The following is a 15,201-nucleotide window of genomic DNA, read 5'->3' as shown; positions in this document are numbered from 1 at the left end:
TGATAATGAAGATAATACCAAGCCAAAAAGCCAAATTCTAACATAAATTGCATGAGGTACAGGCACACATTCTCTTCTAATCAACCAGCAGTAGACTGGTGACAGTCTCTACCAGGTATAGCAGGAGAAGACATAGCAAACTGACAAGGTCAGACTTTGTCAGTCTGACATTTTGTCTTGCTTTACAGACTAAAAAAGCAGACAAAAAATAGACATATTAGTTTTACTTATTTAAAACTTCAGGAAAATATAGTCTTTATAATTCCAATCTCAACATCTACAAGATTTCAGATGGATGAATACGGCATGAACAATGCATATGTCCAGTTCGTAACAGAGGTGCTATACAGAAATTGGTATTTCTACTTCCCCTCATTCAAAGCCATCTACATATGCACACGTGACAAGAAAAATTGTAATGGTTATTTGCCAAATCCTGCAGTCATATGCAGCAGTGGGTCAATCTTTCAAAGCTGGTTCAAATCTGACCGGTGACTGATCTGCTCCCTTCCAGCTGAGACATCAGGTCACAACAAACATTATCCCAGTCATGCAGCTAACGGCAGAGCTGGAGGGAATCCCTCTAAGAGGGAAGCAAAGACACAAGGAACAAGTTTCCTTCTGGGAAAATGGGATGAACTAAGGCTGAACTAAGGCTAAGGATGAGGCAGGTGGTTCACAGGGTAAAAAGAGCACTAGATCAACATGTGGAATTCATGTAGTTTTATTCTGAAGCCACAATGCTACAGCTCTTGGGCAAAAAGCCCAAATCAGATTTCAGGCATGGTATTAATTTCCTGGACTGAGTAAACAGGTCAAGAGCCTTACATACATACTAGAGTGTCATCTGCCATCTAGTACAAGGGATGCTTAATTAGCTTAGTAAAGATACAGGGTTCGGGGAGGAGAGAGGTGGCAGAATCTGTATCCTTCAGACTACTAATAGCATTTGTAGGACACGTGCAAAAACAAATTAAAAAAGGAAACAAAACCAAAGTTATTGAAGCATTTTTTTTATTAGCACATCAATTAAATGCTCAATTATTTGACATCAGAAACTACATGTTCATAAAATCCACTATGCAAGACAATCCTGTCTCAATAAGTTAGATAGGAGTGTTATTAAAAAAAAATGTGCAATCAGCAATTAAGCAAAACAGAGACAAAATGCTGATGAAAAAATTAGGAAGGCAGTGATTCCCTTCAAATTATTCCCGTAAAGACCTAACTGATAGAAATATACAATATGTGTCTGCCTTAAAAAATTAATGCAGATTGCAAACTCCTGAGAGAAGAGAGTGTTATCCTCATGCTGGACTGTTCACAGACATATTTTTGGCTACTACTGTAATCACATAACATGACAGGGGCTGGGGGAACAGAACACGACGTGGAAAAATACCTCCTTGATAACCACTATACTTGTCTCAACCCAAAAGCTGTGTAGCTTTGCTTCATTTTTGTTTCTGTGTGACAGAAATATGCAACAAAAACAGTGGAAAGCAGGAAGCAATCTTTTCAGCAGATCAAGGCATAGGTTCAGCAAAATATGTTTTTATATTCTCAAGCTACAAACACACTATGAAACCTTGTTGATTGTGGGTATAACCACAAAGAGTCAAGGCATTTGACCCAAGGATGTTATGACTATGTTATATACAATCAATTTCTATGATACTAGGGATCTAACAAGCCCCTGACAATAAACAGTACTTTTCCAGATGAGAAAGCAAGCTGCTGCATGGCAGCATTTTCAGGCTTTCCACTGACATCATGCTAAGAAAGAGGTAATTGTCCCAAGGCAGATTTTGACTTATCACCAGCATGAGGGAATGCCTTGTTTACAATCCTTAAAGATTTTGAATCTAGAGGAAAAAGAAAAAAAAGAAATCAAACACAGACTACACAAACCTATCAGAAAAAATTTAAACTTTTGTCCACTTTAAACTTCTGGTGTTTAGTTTCTAAACACCAGAAAAATTCTGCAGAAGATACTCTGTGTGAATGGGTGCTAGGGCAAATAACTCACAACTTGAAGTATCACATTTATTAAGCCTTTGATCCTTCAAATAGTAGAGTATGGCACACCTCTATATTAAGTCTGACAACCTTAACACAAGAAGAGAGACTATAGGTTTCGGAGCAGTAGCCATTTTTTGTCTAAATAGTGTTTTGACCAGAGTTCTGGGCCTGAAATTTTCCAAAATAGTGAACAAAAGCCTGTCAGTTCACAGCAAGAGTGCTGCAAAGTGCACTAGATAGCCTAATGCTGCTAAACAAGCTGCACACTTCTTTGAATCCAGCATCTCTCGCAACTCTTCCCTCCCTGTTATCGCTTATTCATACTTTGAAATATCCTGCAAGAAAAGCTTGAAAGAGAAGGCCTGACTACTATGGTACAGGCCACCTAACAAACATCAGAGTTTAGAGAGCAAAAACCTTAACGGTCTCACTATGAGGAACTGTGCACAGTATCAATCACACAGCCACAGGAGCCTGTCCTGAAAGAAAAACTCAAAAATGCAGAGGGAAAAGAGAAGAAACACGACAGTGCTATCATCTTTTGATGAATTTAAATCCCTGAGAGACTCCTGAATTCACTCAGGTACTCAAAGAAGGCAAGTAAATCTGTGAAGACAAAGTATAAGCCCTTAAAAAAGTAGAAAGAAAAAAAGATAGGTGAACAAGACATGTTACAAAGAGAGGTGGCAAGCAGCTCAAGATGAGACACCCAGGGAGCTTCACACCACAATTTGAGAAACCTAGTGAAGAAAATTATTACAAAAGAATGCAATTTTGTTCACTGCATTTTTCATGGCATGTCTCATTTTTTTGGTTTAATTTGTTTAGAGTAAACATTTGCACCAGAACACTAATAAGCCTCAAAATAAGGACCTTCTTGAGTTTTCTTACCTCACTCTCTGACCTAAGAAATTTTATATTCACCTTTTTATCTGGAAGTACAGTTCTCTTCTTCACAGCGTCTCTACCTATATCCAGATGCAAGAAATAACGGTCCTATTACCAGTTAACTGTTAACTGTACTGCTGCAGTTAACTGTTAACTGTAAATGATTAACAGTTTGTGAGAGCAAACTTCATACCTGCATCATGAATTTAAGTCTCACTTTCTCAGAAAAAAACACTAGTTTAATGTAAGCACCCAACTTCACTTATAATGCAAAGGCAGTGCTGTGCGGAAGTTTAGGCACATAACCTTAATGTTTAATTTTCATCCTAACATCAACATCAATAAATTGCATTTGGTATATTATATACTACACTGTTCAAAAATAAATCTGGGGCATCATAGCTGAGTTAATCATTAAAGAATTAAAGAAAAATGCTATAGGAATTAGTAATCTGTCCTCCAGAAACAATCCCAAGCAGGTAGGATAAGACTTTCCAACAAAAGAGCAACCCTGCTTTATTTGTACTGCTTCAATAAACACAAACATTGCTGTGAAAATGAAAACTCCCACAACCTTACATAAATATCTGCAGCCAAAAAGCATCTCTGTGGATAAAGCTGAATACTCTGCAGATGTATTTTCTAATACGCAGGGGAGATAGAAACGCACTAGCTTTTCATCACAAATACACTCTTACCAATGAATGAATGATAAAGACTTCTCATTGCTAACTCCCAAAAATCCCAACACACCATACTCTAATCTAGTGACACTGTGGACTCCTTCCATGATTCCCTATCCAGTACAAGCACGTGGAGGAATCCTTCAATACAAGAGTGCTTTACTGGATATGTCCAAATACATGCCCTATGTGGATACCTCATCCAGGCATGCACTTTTGTCATTCTTATGGTTTTAAAGTATTGTAACCTTAGCATCGTTTCTGCGTCTGATGGTTTACAACATTAAGTGAAAGGCCAAGAGTTTACAGCCTCGAGAATCAGCTAGAACACCAGGAAATAAAGAGTTGCATACCAGTATTTATAGCTTAGCCTGTCCTGTTTCAGTCCCCTCTCTTTCTGGAACATTTTTAGTTTAACTGGTACCCAGTCTAATCACTTTCAGTTGACTGAACATTTGACTCAATTCAAACTACACCATGATTTCTTTTAACATGAGCCTGAAATTTTGAACCTTTTATCCAATGTCCTAGGAGTGCTTTACCAGCCTCAGTGAATCCTACAAGAAGTAGGAAAATAGCATTATTCTCATTATACTGCTGAGTAAAAGAAAATTAAGCATCTCAAGGCAATACAGAAGCTTATGGTAGAATTGAGAGAGTACAGAAGTTCTGACTCCCAGCCTGCTGCTGTAATCCTCAACTAATGCACAAGAAAAATAAAATCAAAATTTAACTGTTACTTTAGACTGACACAGGTTGGTTTTGGTTTTTTTAAATCGCCATTTCATCAGAACACTCAACTACATCAGGTTGCAGTTGCCTTTTAATTTGCTGTACTTATATGGCAGCAGCTTCCTACAGCCTACTTCACCTTTCCAACCACAAGACCCGCCAGAGTAAACACCAAACAGAGGCAGAACTTCAAACACACTAGGAATTACTGGAATACCTGGGGTTATCTGAAGATAAGCATGGCCTCCCTCACACAAATGATTCTGAAATCTGATCCAGAGGATGCATTCATTTATCTATTACGAAGGACTGGAAAAGATGTCAAAATTCATTAGGATGTCTCAAATGAAGGAAAAACTCTGGATCATTAAAATTAAGTAAAAAAAAGACAGAAACCTTTTTTAAAAATAGATCTTGCTGTGCAGCCAAGTATGCCTGCATGCAATTGTTATTTATTTTTAAATTGGGGCAATTTTTCAGGTAGATTTTTAGATCAGCTAACACAATGAGGTGCTTTAAAACTAAACAACCAAAAAAAAACCCAAACAAGATTTATCTCCTGATGATACTTGTCAAAACTGTGACTACACAGCCAGAGGAAAATCAGTATGATCCAAAACCTCATGACATATCTGTCCCATTATATCTTCCTTAAAGATGATGGACAACTAGTAGCAGATCTACTCCTGAAGACACTATAAAAATCCTATTGCTATTTCCAATGCAAAGGTCATTTGATCATTTTAGGAGGATTTTCATTAAAGTAAATGCTGACTAATTCTTGGTTTCCCCGTGAATCCTTGGATGACAAGGATGGAAACAAATTCAAATCCAAATCAGGGATCAAAGTTTTCCTAGTATTTCTGAAGTTTCAATGAGCAATGCTATTTTAAAATTCAGAATCACAGAATCAGAACCACAGAATATCCTGAGTTGGAAGGGACCCGCAAGGATCACCGCATCCAACTCTTAACTGCAAGAGCTTGTTCTGGCACTACAGCACTGGACAATTAAATCAAAAATATTTTCTCTCCAAACCAGCTAGAAGTTTCCTCACACTAGAAATATTTAAAGCAAACTCCAAAGGGAGAAGGGGAAGACAATTAACTATCCAACCATTGGAATATAACCTCCCTATGACAGGGACAAAAGACTTTACTGTTGCATCTCATGGAAATAGGAGGCAATCTTTTGTGAGATCTTTCAGCATTACTGGTCACTTTTAGCCCAGAATAACCACTATTCAGGTCATCTGTTTTCTGTATTAATAATGACTGCAAAACCCACCAGCATAGTACTGAAAATGAAACTGTATTATAAGAATTTTCCATATAATCTTCTTCCTCATCTCCCTAGCTACATCATCACTATCTAATCAGTGGTCTTTCATTTAAATCCTTGGAAGAGAGAGCAATTTCCAATTCCTTTGTTAATAAAAATAAATAGTAGTTTGGTTTTGGTTTTTTCCCATTATTAATTTCTTGTCCATAACAATTAAGAAAACAAAGTCCTCTATAACTCCTTAATAAGATTTAGACGATACCAAGTCTAAAGTCACCGAAGCCAGACTCTAAAATCATTCCTTTAAAAAGCCATTGTGAATCCTGCCTCTAAGAGTCAACATGGTTATTAAATCCTCATACTGCTTCATGTCACCCCTGTCCATGTGTCTTCACTGGCTTCACCATCTCTCTGTCATTCAGGTATTGGATATTTACCTATTGGATATGGGTATTTTTGACTGAACATGTTTCCCTAATGAGGACAGTCAGCAATTTGCTACTAGGAAGTACGTAATACACAATTCTTGTGAACTACTTACATTATGTGGACGAAATGTGTCTGTACGCATCATCTTTGCTCTGTTTCCCTTATGTCCTCACTCCATGTCCATTTCCTCTGCAGAAGAGCAGACTGGCATCTTGCTAATAAGACTTACAGCATGTAAGCTTAGGCATTTTCCAGGAGGTGCTGTCAACGCATTTACCCAGCATGAGCCTCTGATGCTTCTGGGAGGACGGACTAATACTGTACAGCCATCATACTCCTAGCACTAGTATTGAGCTCAAATTATACTTTTTTTATACAGTACACTTTTCTCAATCTCATTACAGCTCCAGTGAACAGACTTTCAAATTCAAAAATTCTCTTTGCAACACTAGGAAATAACTTATATTGGATTTAATACATGTTCCGCAGGGTTTTTCTGCTGGTATAAAGGAAGAGAGAATGTCTCCTCAGTGGGCTGGCAAAATCTGGTAGGAATCCACCTCTGGAAGGTCTGTAACTCAAAGGAAGAGGACTTAACCACTTAATCTTGTGATTTGTATTTGCTTTTAATAGAACCCTGTCGATGCATGAAAGTTTTTTTTGTTGAGAGAACAGACTAATTCCTGCTCATAGTGGTTTATTACAGTTCCCAATAAGATGATATAGATATCCTTAGAAGAACTGTGTCCCTTCCTCCACTGCTCTAATCTTTTTTTAATCTTTTTTATATCTTTATCTCCACTTTGGAAAAATGGTTCCAAAGTGCATACCTGTAACACGAGCTGGTATAATTTTATCACCTGATTATTCATGCAAGATAGAAGATTTCCACTGCATAGCTTCCCATGTCATTATAAAATTCAAATACATTTATTTAAATCTCTCCTAGAATCAACCACTTTCACTGTTTCAGTTAATTGAATTAATAAACAGCTAATGGACAATGGAAGCTGTGGCCCCATTTTCTGTTCTGACAAATTAAAAAAAAAAAATATTTGCCATAAAGGATCCTTTGCCTTAGACATCATTAAACATCATTAAAGATCTGCTAACAAACCCTAACATTTAAGAGAAGGAAGTAGGAATCCAAACCAGGGATAAGTTCATATCAAACTGCAAAAGTACTCAACAGACTCCACAGCAATCCAAGTCCGGAAATGCACATCAAACCCATTTGATTTATATCATTGTTTCCTCACAGATTAAGTGAAAATTTGGGTATTGACCATCTCATCTCAAGGCTGGGCTTCACGAACAAAGATTTGGAAAAGGCTCTACCCACATTTGCTACAAGCGCGCTGGTGGCTAAAGAGGCCAATGCAAGATAGACAAGTCCAGTTGCAAAAGGCACAGCAGAAAGACTTCTTAGATGGTATCAGCAAGACACAATTCTTTCTGCATTGTCTTTTCTCCTCTTGGTTATTGACCATAGGAAAGAGCCATTTCATTAACATAGTGTTCTGTTTCCAAATTATTCAGGAATGCCTTACTTTTTTCTTGAATGACCATATGACAAATACAGATATGTGTCCTCTGCTACTCAATTACAGAAAGTTCACACCAAAATCTCCATCAAAACTTCCTTTATTCTTGTAAAAAATTACAAACTTGGCAACTACTTTTCAAAGGTCAGCTTTTTATAGGTAGAATTCATATAAAGATATGAACACCACGGTCTTTACAAAAAGACACATTGCTAAGAGCAAAACTGGTTATAAGCAGTTCTCAGGTTCCATGTTAAGATAAATGCAAGGCATAAATAAACTGGACTTTACTGGAAGTGAGATTTTATGAAGACTTCTTTTTTTGTATTTCTCAATAAACGAGAGTTCACACACAGGGCCTCACATTCCATATGTACACATCAAGAACTCAACTTTATCCATTAAAGTTTTGTATAAAATTTTACAAATTAAAAACAACTGGGTTTTACACCATATAAAATGAAAGGAGTGGAGGACTGTAACTCTTACAGTGGCAACAGTCTAACTAAAAATGGGCACTTTAAACTTCTGTCATTCTTGTGTCATAGGATGTAGCAGATGCTAAAGCTATTGTAGGTTCAAAAAAAAGATGCATAAATTCGTAACTATTACAACCCATGTGATTAATTACCAAACCATCTGCCCAGAGACCCCTAAACTGCATCCTGGTAGAAATCAGTGATATTTCCCTTCAGACACTCAGCTATTTGCACACCCTATGATACTCTTCCCTGGGCATTTGCTATCATTCACTGTTAAAAACAAGATACTAATGTAGAAACATCTCTGGGTTGAGCTGATATACCATTCTTAGGTCCATATTTCTGTGCCTGGGAAAAAGGAAGGTACAATATCTAAAGCTGGTTCAACACCTACACTGTTCAAGTCCCTCATTTCCAAACACTATGTAGGGCACTTGTATGGGAGCCAAGATATTTATATAGTAACAGTTCTTAATATACTTACGTGACTCGTGAGAGCTGGGAAAGACACCACAAATATGTAACTCTTCCTCCTTCTCCCTTAGCTGAATTCACTCCCCCTTAAAAGTTTTACTTAACACTTAAAATAGCTTTATGAGTAACATTTTTTATATTTTTATACAACATTAACTATTATCCACACCTCCTATGATCTGCAAGACAGGATTTATGTTAGTCAATCTCTCTTCCGGGTATTTTATTCAGATTTTAGACAGGCAGATCTCTAGGGTTCTGTTTTATTTTTTAGGTATTTACAACTGAAAAGATTTCCTAAAAGTCATCCCACCTTTTCATTAGAATAGAGAGATCTGTTCTCTATAAAGCACAGGTAGTGATAACATTGCTACTAATGCTTGGATGCCCAACAGATATGGGTTCCCACTGTACTAAATACTGCACCCAAAAGAGAATAAAAGTGAGAGTGCTTTCTCCCTCTCACAACTTAAGAATTTTGTTAGTTATGGTCTTTCTATAACTAAAGAGCCTCCTGTGGACTGTGATCCATTACGATCACAGCAGGCAGTCAACCTTTGCTTTTTACAATAACTTTATTTGCTACTTATCTTCAAAAATACTACTCTTCTATCATATTCTTATTATACATGCAGAAAGATTCTCTTTTCATATTGTGTCCAACATTCATGGCTCCTTTCTATGTTTTTGTCTGCTTAAATGGCACCAGGTACCACTGGTAAAGTATTTGCACAAATTTTCTTTAAATGGCTATGATGGATTTGGCCTTCTTTGAAATTTTACATTGCGATTACCGTCTAAACTAGTCAAACAATAGATATATGAAGACTTTATTTAGAAAGCAGTTAAGCTGCAAGATATTTGCTTCAACAAGTATTTAGTGAAAAGACTGTCTTCAAAGGAGAGGAATCTATTCCACTGCACATACAAAGCAGAGGAAGAACTGACTGGATGGATTGATATGACTATTGAGAAATGCTAGATCTTTATATTCTAATGGGAGAATCATTCTTCAAGTAACTGTTTTGCAAAAAGTATTTTGTACTAGACAAGGATGTTGGAGACTGTTCACACCCAGGGAAGTGTATGACTACCAGTTGGGTCTGCTAGCTTTCAAACTATGCAGAAAGCAACAAAGGACCTCCACACTACACAAACAGCCCAGCTTTCCAGTGGGAGATTCCTAAGACCAGCTTTGATATAGCTATCAATGGTATGGCACATAGCTGAATAATACTAAGGTCTTTCATAGGTATAAGTACAAAGTGAAAACTATTATCACAGATCATTTAAAACATACTGAAGTTTTTAAGTACTGCAAAATAATGTAAACAACAGCATTAGTTAAAAATGACACAACATAGAAATAATGGATCAAATACAAAATAATGGTTCAGTACAAAGAGTCATACAAAAATGAACACAGCAATAGGTAGTTTCTTGAAACTGGACTTCTCAAAACATTTCCTCCATGTGCCTGAGAGTATCATTCTTGAACTCTGTCAGGCTTGGTGCTGTGACCACTGCCCTGGGGAACCTGTTCCAGTGCTCAACCACCCTCTGGGTGAAGAACCTTTTTCTAATATCCAATCTAAACCTCCCCCAACACAATTTCAGGCCATTCTCTTGGTTCCTGTCACTGGTCCCCACAGAGAAGAGATCAGCGCCTGCCCCTCCTCTTCCCCTCACAAGGAAGTTGTAGACTGCAACGAGGTCTCCCCTCAGTCTCCCCTTCTCCAGGCTGAACAGACCAAGTGACCTCAGCTGTTACTCATACAGCTTCCCCTCAAGGCCCTTCACCATCTTCATGCCCTCCTTTGGATGCTTTCTAACAGCTTAATATCTTTCTCTTATTGTGCTGCCCAAAACTGCACACAATATTCAAGATGAGGCCGCACCACTGCAGAGCAGAGCGAGACAATCCCCTCCCTCACCTGGCTGGCGATGCTTTGCCTGATGCCCCCCAGACACGGTTGGCCCTCCTGGCTGCCAGGGCACTGCTGGCTCATATTCAACTTGCTATCGACCAGGACCCCCAGGTTCCTTTCCATGGCACTGCTTTCTAATACCTCATTCCCCAGTCTGTACGTACATCCGGGGTTGCCCCATTCCAGGTGCAGAATCCAGCACTTTCCCCTGTTAAACTTCATATGGTTGGTGTTTGCCCAGTCCTCTGATTTGTCAAGGTCTCTCTGCAGGGCCTCCCTGCCTTTGACAGAGTCAACAGCTCCTCCCAGTTTTGTGTCATCTGCAGACTTGCTCAGTATCCCTTCCAGTCCTGCGTCCAAGTCATTTATGAAGATGTTGAAGAGCACAGGGCCTAAGATGGAGCCTTGTGGAACCCCACTAGTGACAGGTCACCAGTCTGAGGTTACCCATTCACTATTACCCTCTGTGCTTGACCATGAGCCAATTGCTCACCCACTGCATGATGTGTTTATCCAGCTGTGTGCTGGACATTTTGTCCAGAAGGATTCTGTGAGAGACAGTATAGAAAGCTTTACTGAAATCCAAAAACATGACATCGACTGCTTTCCCTTGACCAGTTAGGTGGGCTATCTTGTTGTAAAAGGAAATTAGGTTTGATAAGCAGGACTTTCCTCTCATAGTTCCCAAACTATAATCCTTCTCTTATCAAACCTTTCGTACATTTCCTAACTTGTATATTATCCCCAAATAGCAATGATTTAATGTATTGTCTTGAACTTAAAAAAAGACTTTTCATCCTATTTTGCAAAATAGCAACTGAGTAGAAGACCTCAAGACCTAAACTAAACTATTTACATGCACCAATAATATAATTAGTAATAATCATCTGCGCACCCCAACTGATAGAGGTAGTTGGAAAACAACTTAAGGGTGTGTACTTCACACCTCTAGCATCAGAAGTTTGTTCTGCTACCAGAGCATTACAAAAATGGAACACTGATCGTGACTGGAACTGGTGGTTCCAGTCAAAAAAATGAAATGTAAGATTCTGTACTATTTCTACCAGCTCTACGTGGTGGAGATGAAGGAAAACAAAGAAGACATGAGGATGCTGGCCATGTAACCTCACACATTCACGCACACTTTTCTTCCTGATAGATATCAAGAGACATATATACTAACTCTCTCAGCAGTCAAGCTCACTGGTAACTGAACTAGAGGCGTGCACCATTACTACTTCAATCACCTCAACAGGAACTGTCCTGAATAATTTTCTAACTCATCAATGAATTTGGTTAAGCCTTCAGCAAAGTCTCTTCTAACACTAAGAAGAGAAGTCTGTTATATGTAAAGCACAGGCTTAGCTTCCAACACTGGCATGGAAAGTACAGTATGAAATTACCTCAGTCTTCATTAAATGAAATAAAAATGCTGCAACAGAAAACTGTACAAAACAAAAAGTGAGTTTGTGGGGGTTTAGTGTAAAAAAAGGATTAAACAAAAAATCTGATTTTATTATTAGACCTTCTTATAGAGTTTCTTATAGCAATCACAGGCAGACAATGATCTCTTTATGAGCACTAGATAAGATGATAATAATTACCCTAAGATAAGAAGAGAATAATTACACTGAATTCTTTTGCAAGGTGCTTTGAGACCTAATAATGAAAAGCACTGCTAAAAGCTGTGTATTATAAGTATGCTTAATAATTACATAAAACAAGTACAACTTTTTCTAGAGGCTAGTTATAAACAAAATTGATTTTATTTGAAAGTTCAGCTGAATCAATCTTTTTTTGTGATAAAAAGGAATCAGGTGCACTAAAGAGCTTTCTTAGTGCAAGGTTATAACAGAACCATTTAAAGCTATTCATCGCCTTACTGAAGGAAATATATTGAATATTTTAAACAGCCCATCACGAGCTCAGTATAGTTCAACATGAGCAGGGTTTTCACAGAATAATGAAACATGTTAAGGGTTTTACAATAAACATCTGTTGACTAGGTGAGAATTCTACAGTTGTTAGAAGTGATGTACAAAAAAAATAATCATCGTTCTATGAAAATCATTTATAACACTTATAGTTGTCAGTTTTGTAAGCTATTTTTAATCTTATATATCTATCTATACACACACACCAACCCACTATCTCCTTTCAGCCCCCAAGAAACTGATAATGACCTTCTTATAAAATTCCACTGGGGGCGTGGGGGGAATATGCAGTTTTTTGAAATAGCTCTACTTTGCTTGACATTCATATTGCCTGTGAAAAATGAGGCCCACTTGTGCGAATGTTCCTTATAAGAGCAATCTTAGGAATTACTGGCATGAAGCTATTTCTTGAATTAGGATTGCAAGATCAAGTCGATGGCTAGCATCCCCAGGAATCACTATGCTTTTGCTATTGTGGAAACATCTGTGATGGTATTATCGCAATTATTTTACCAGAAGTCTTGATGTAATGAGAAAACAAGTTAACCCTTTAAGCTTAAGTATAAATAGTTAAATGTTAGGGGTTCATATAATCATCTTCAAAGCTGCCAATACTGTGTTTCTGGTAAAACACCCGATATTTTGACATAGCTCTTACTATACTTAATTTTATTAAACAGTTATTTTTAGTGTTAAGATTTACATTTTGCAAATTATTTGTAAAAGCAGACATTAAAAAACAATTTTTTTATTTACAGTTTCCATATGTGTAGAAAATATCCACTGCAAATATCCCTTACCTATTCAAAACACAGGATATTGCTCATGAATCAGTAATCCTTGGACAGGCAAATGTAATATAGGCAAAATGAAACTACCTATGACAATAACATGACCACAATTATATTTTTTTTAAGAAAAAAACTTTTCTATATAGAGGCCTTTGCCTTGTTCTTTTTTGAAAACATGTATATCTAAGTTATGGAAGAAAAAGGACTCTTAAATACTAAAACATCACATTTGACTCAGGCAGTCCCTTAACCTCAAATTGCTGGAGGCCTGGCTGTTTTCCCAAAGATTCACAGCACGCTCACCCTGTTGTTATGGTGTTTCCTAAACATCTGCTACGTGCCACTTGCAGAAACGGGAATCCAAACAAGACGGACCTTTAATCTAACCCCACACAGCTGTTTTAATTGTATGTTCTAATGTCTACGTCAAATTTAAGCACTGAATAGGCAAACGATTCGTGCACTTTTTTCGGAAACCTTTAGGAAGCCAATGTGCTGGAACACGTTCGCACACAGACACTTATTGAAAGGCACGATGAGAAAACACAACACGAAAGAATGCGAAGGAGTTGCGCTCCTTGGGCGAATTTTACCATATCGTGGGGTACATTTCCGAACCGTGTGCCCCCAGACCTCCCCGCCCCCCTCCCCGTAAGGGGGTCTGGAGAGACGTCGGAGAAAAAAAAAAGAAAATAAGAGAATAATAAGATGGAAAAGACAATAATGTTTACACATCGCAGCGGTACGGGCGGTGCGCGGAGAGTCACAGGTGCTGCCGGAGCCAGCGCTCCCCTCGCCGCCGCCCGCGGCTCCCGGGTCTCTGAGAGAGGGCGGAGACCCCCCCCAGCTCCCCCGCCCAGAGCCGTAGGTGCGGGGGAAGGCCGGGGGCTCCAGGCTGCCCCTCGCCCGCCGTTCCCGGGGCTCATCCCGGCCGGTGCCCGCCGGGCGCGGGGGAGCCGCCGCGGGAAGGACGCGGCTCGCGGCACACGACGGACGCGCCCGTCCCGGCGGCGCTCCGGGACCCTCCCGCCCCCAGAGAGCGGACCGCCCTGCCGGCCGCCGGCGCCCACCGGAACAAAAGGAAAACAGCCCCGCAGCCGCCCGCGGCCCCGCACAGCGCCCGGCCCATCGCGCCCCCCCTCCCGCACTCACCTCGGCGCGGCGGCAGCGGCGGAGCGGGCGGCGGCCACTCGCGCCCGCGGGCTCCCTCCCCCCCACGCTCCCCGCTTCCCTCCCTCCCTCCTTCCCTGCCCGCCCTCCCGGCTCCGTCTCTCACCGCTCCCGGAACGGCGGCGGCGGCTGGGCCCGGCTCCCCCGCCACGTGACCCCCGCCACGTGACCGCCACACTGCCCCGGCCGGCTCCGCCCCCGCCGGGCCGGGGCTGCCCCGGAGCCCCCGCGGGACCCGGCGGAGGGCACGGCGGGAGGCGGGGGGGCACACTGCGGAGCGGCGTGCTAACAGCGCGTCTGACAGGGGAAACAGCCGCCACTGTCTCCCCTCAGCCCCACACCCCCCTCTGAAACAGGAATCACAATGGCCTGTACGAAATAGGGGTTATTTGACAACAAAGCACCTACGGCTGACTTACCCCTCCTGCCTTTAGGGCCGAGAAAGAAGGAAAAGAAGTTGGTGCATTGTATCTGGGGCATTGAGCCTCGTCATGTACCTCACACTCCTCCCTGCAAAAATCACAAACGCTGACACCACTATATTCCTGAATTTTGGCTCGACCCAAAAGCTACAGTGAGTGAAAGTTAGCTGTGCTGACCACTGTCCCATGCTAAGTGTAACCTTTGCTCCGAGAAAATCATGCTTACAGTAACGGGTCAAGGGGGTGTCTTGCGGGAGAGAATACCTCTGTCCTCAGAATTCAGAATACAATCTAGAGATATCAACACTACAAGACCTGGGGGAGCCTCAGGAAAAAGGAAATTGGTGTTGGAAACAAACTTTGATGCTGTATTCTGGTATCACATTCAGTGCACATTCACTTTCTTCAGAAAGGACCAACA

The 15,201-nt window shown here is 40.2% G+C and overlaps 1 protein-coding gene across 6 annotated transcripts in view; it reads right to left on the bottom strand.

Annotated features, from left to right (window-relative positions):
- TULP4 (TUB like protein 4) overlaps positions 1–14,549 on the bottom strand; it is a 155,911-nt gene extending 141,362 nt beyond the window's left edge. For 2 of the 6 annotated variants that reach the window (XM_064649243.1, XM_064649244.1), the window contains exon 1: positions 2,914–3,050. The gene's annotated coding sequence lies outside the window, so the exon portion shown is untranslated. Of the gene's footprint in view, positions 1–2,913; positions 3,051–14,340; positions 14,419–14,464 lie in introns of those variants that run through there. The other 4 variants (XM_064649240.1, XM_064649245.1, XM_064649241.1 and 1 more) reach the window with 3 other exon arrangements.
- Between the last annotated feature and the right edge of the window lie 652 nt (positions 14,550–15,201).

Source organism: Pseudopipra pipra, chromosome 3, assembly GCF_036250125.1.
Source record: "Pseudopipra pipra isolate bDixPip1 chromosome 3, bDixPip1.hap1, whole genome shotgun sequence".
NCBI classification, from domain to species: Eukaryota; Metazoa; Chordata; class Aves; order Passeriformes; family Pipridae; genus Pseudopipra; species Pseudopipra pipra.
This window is presented reverse-complemented; position numbering and strand designations above follow the sequence as displayed.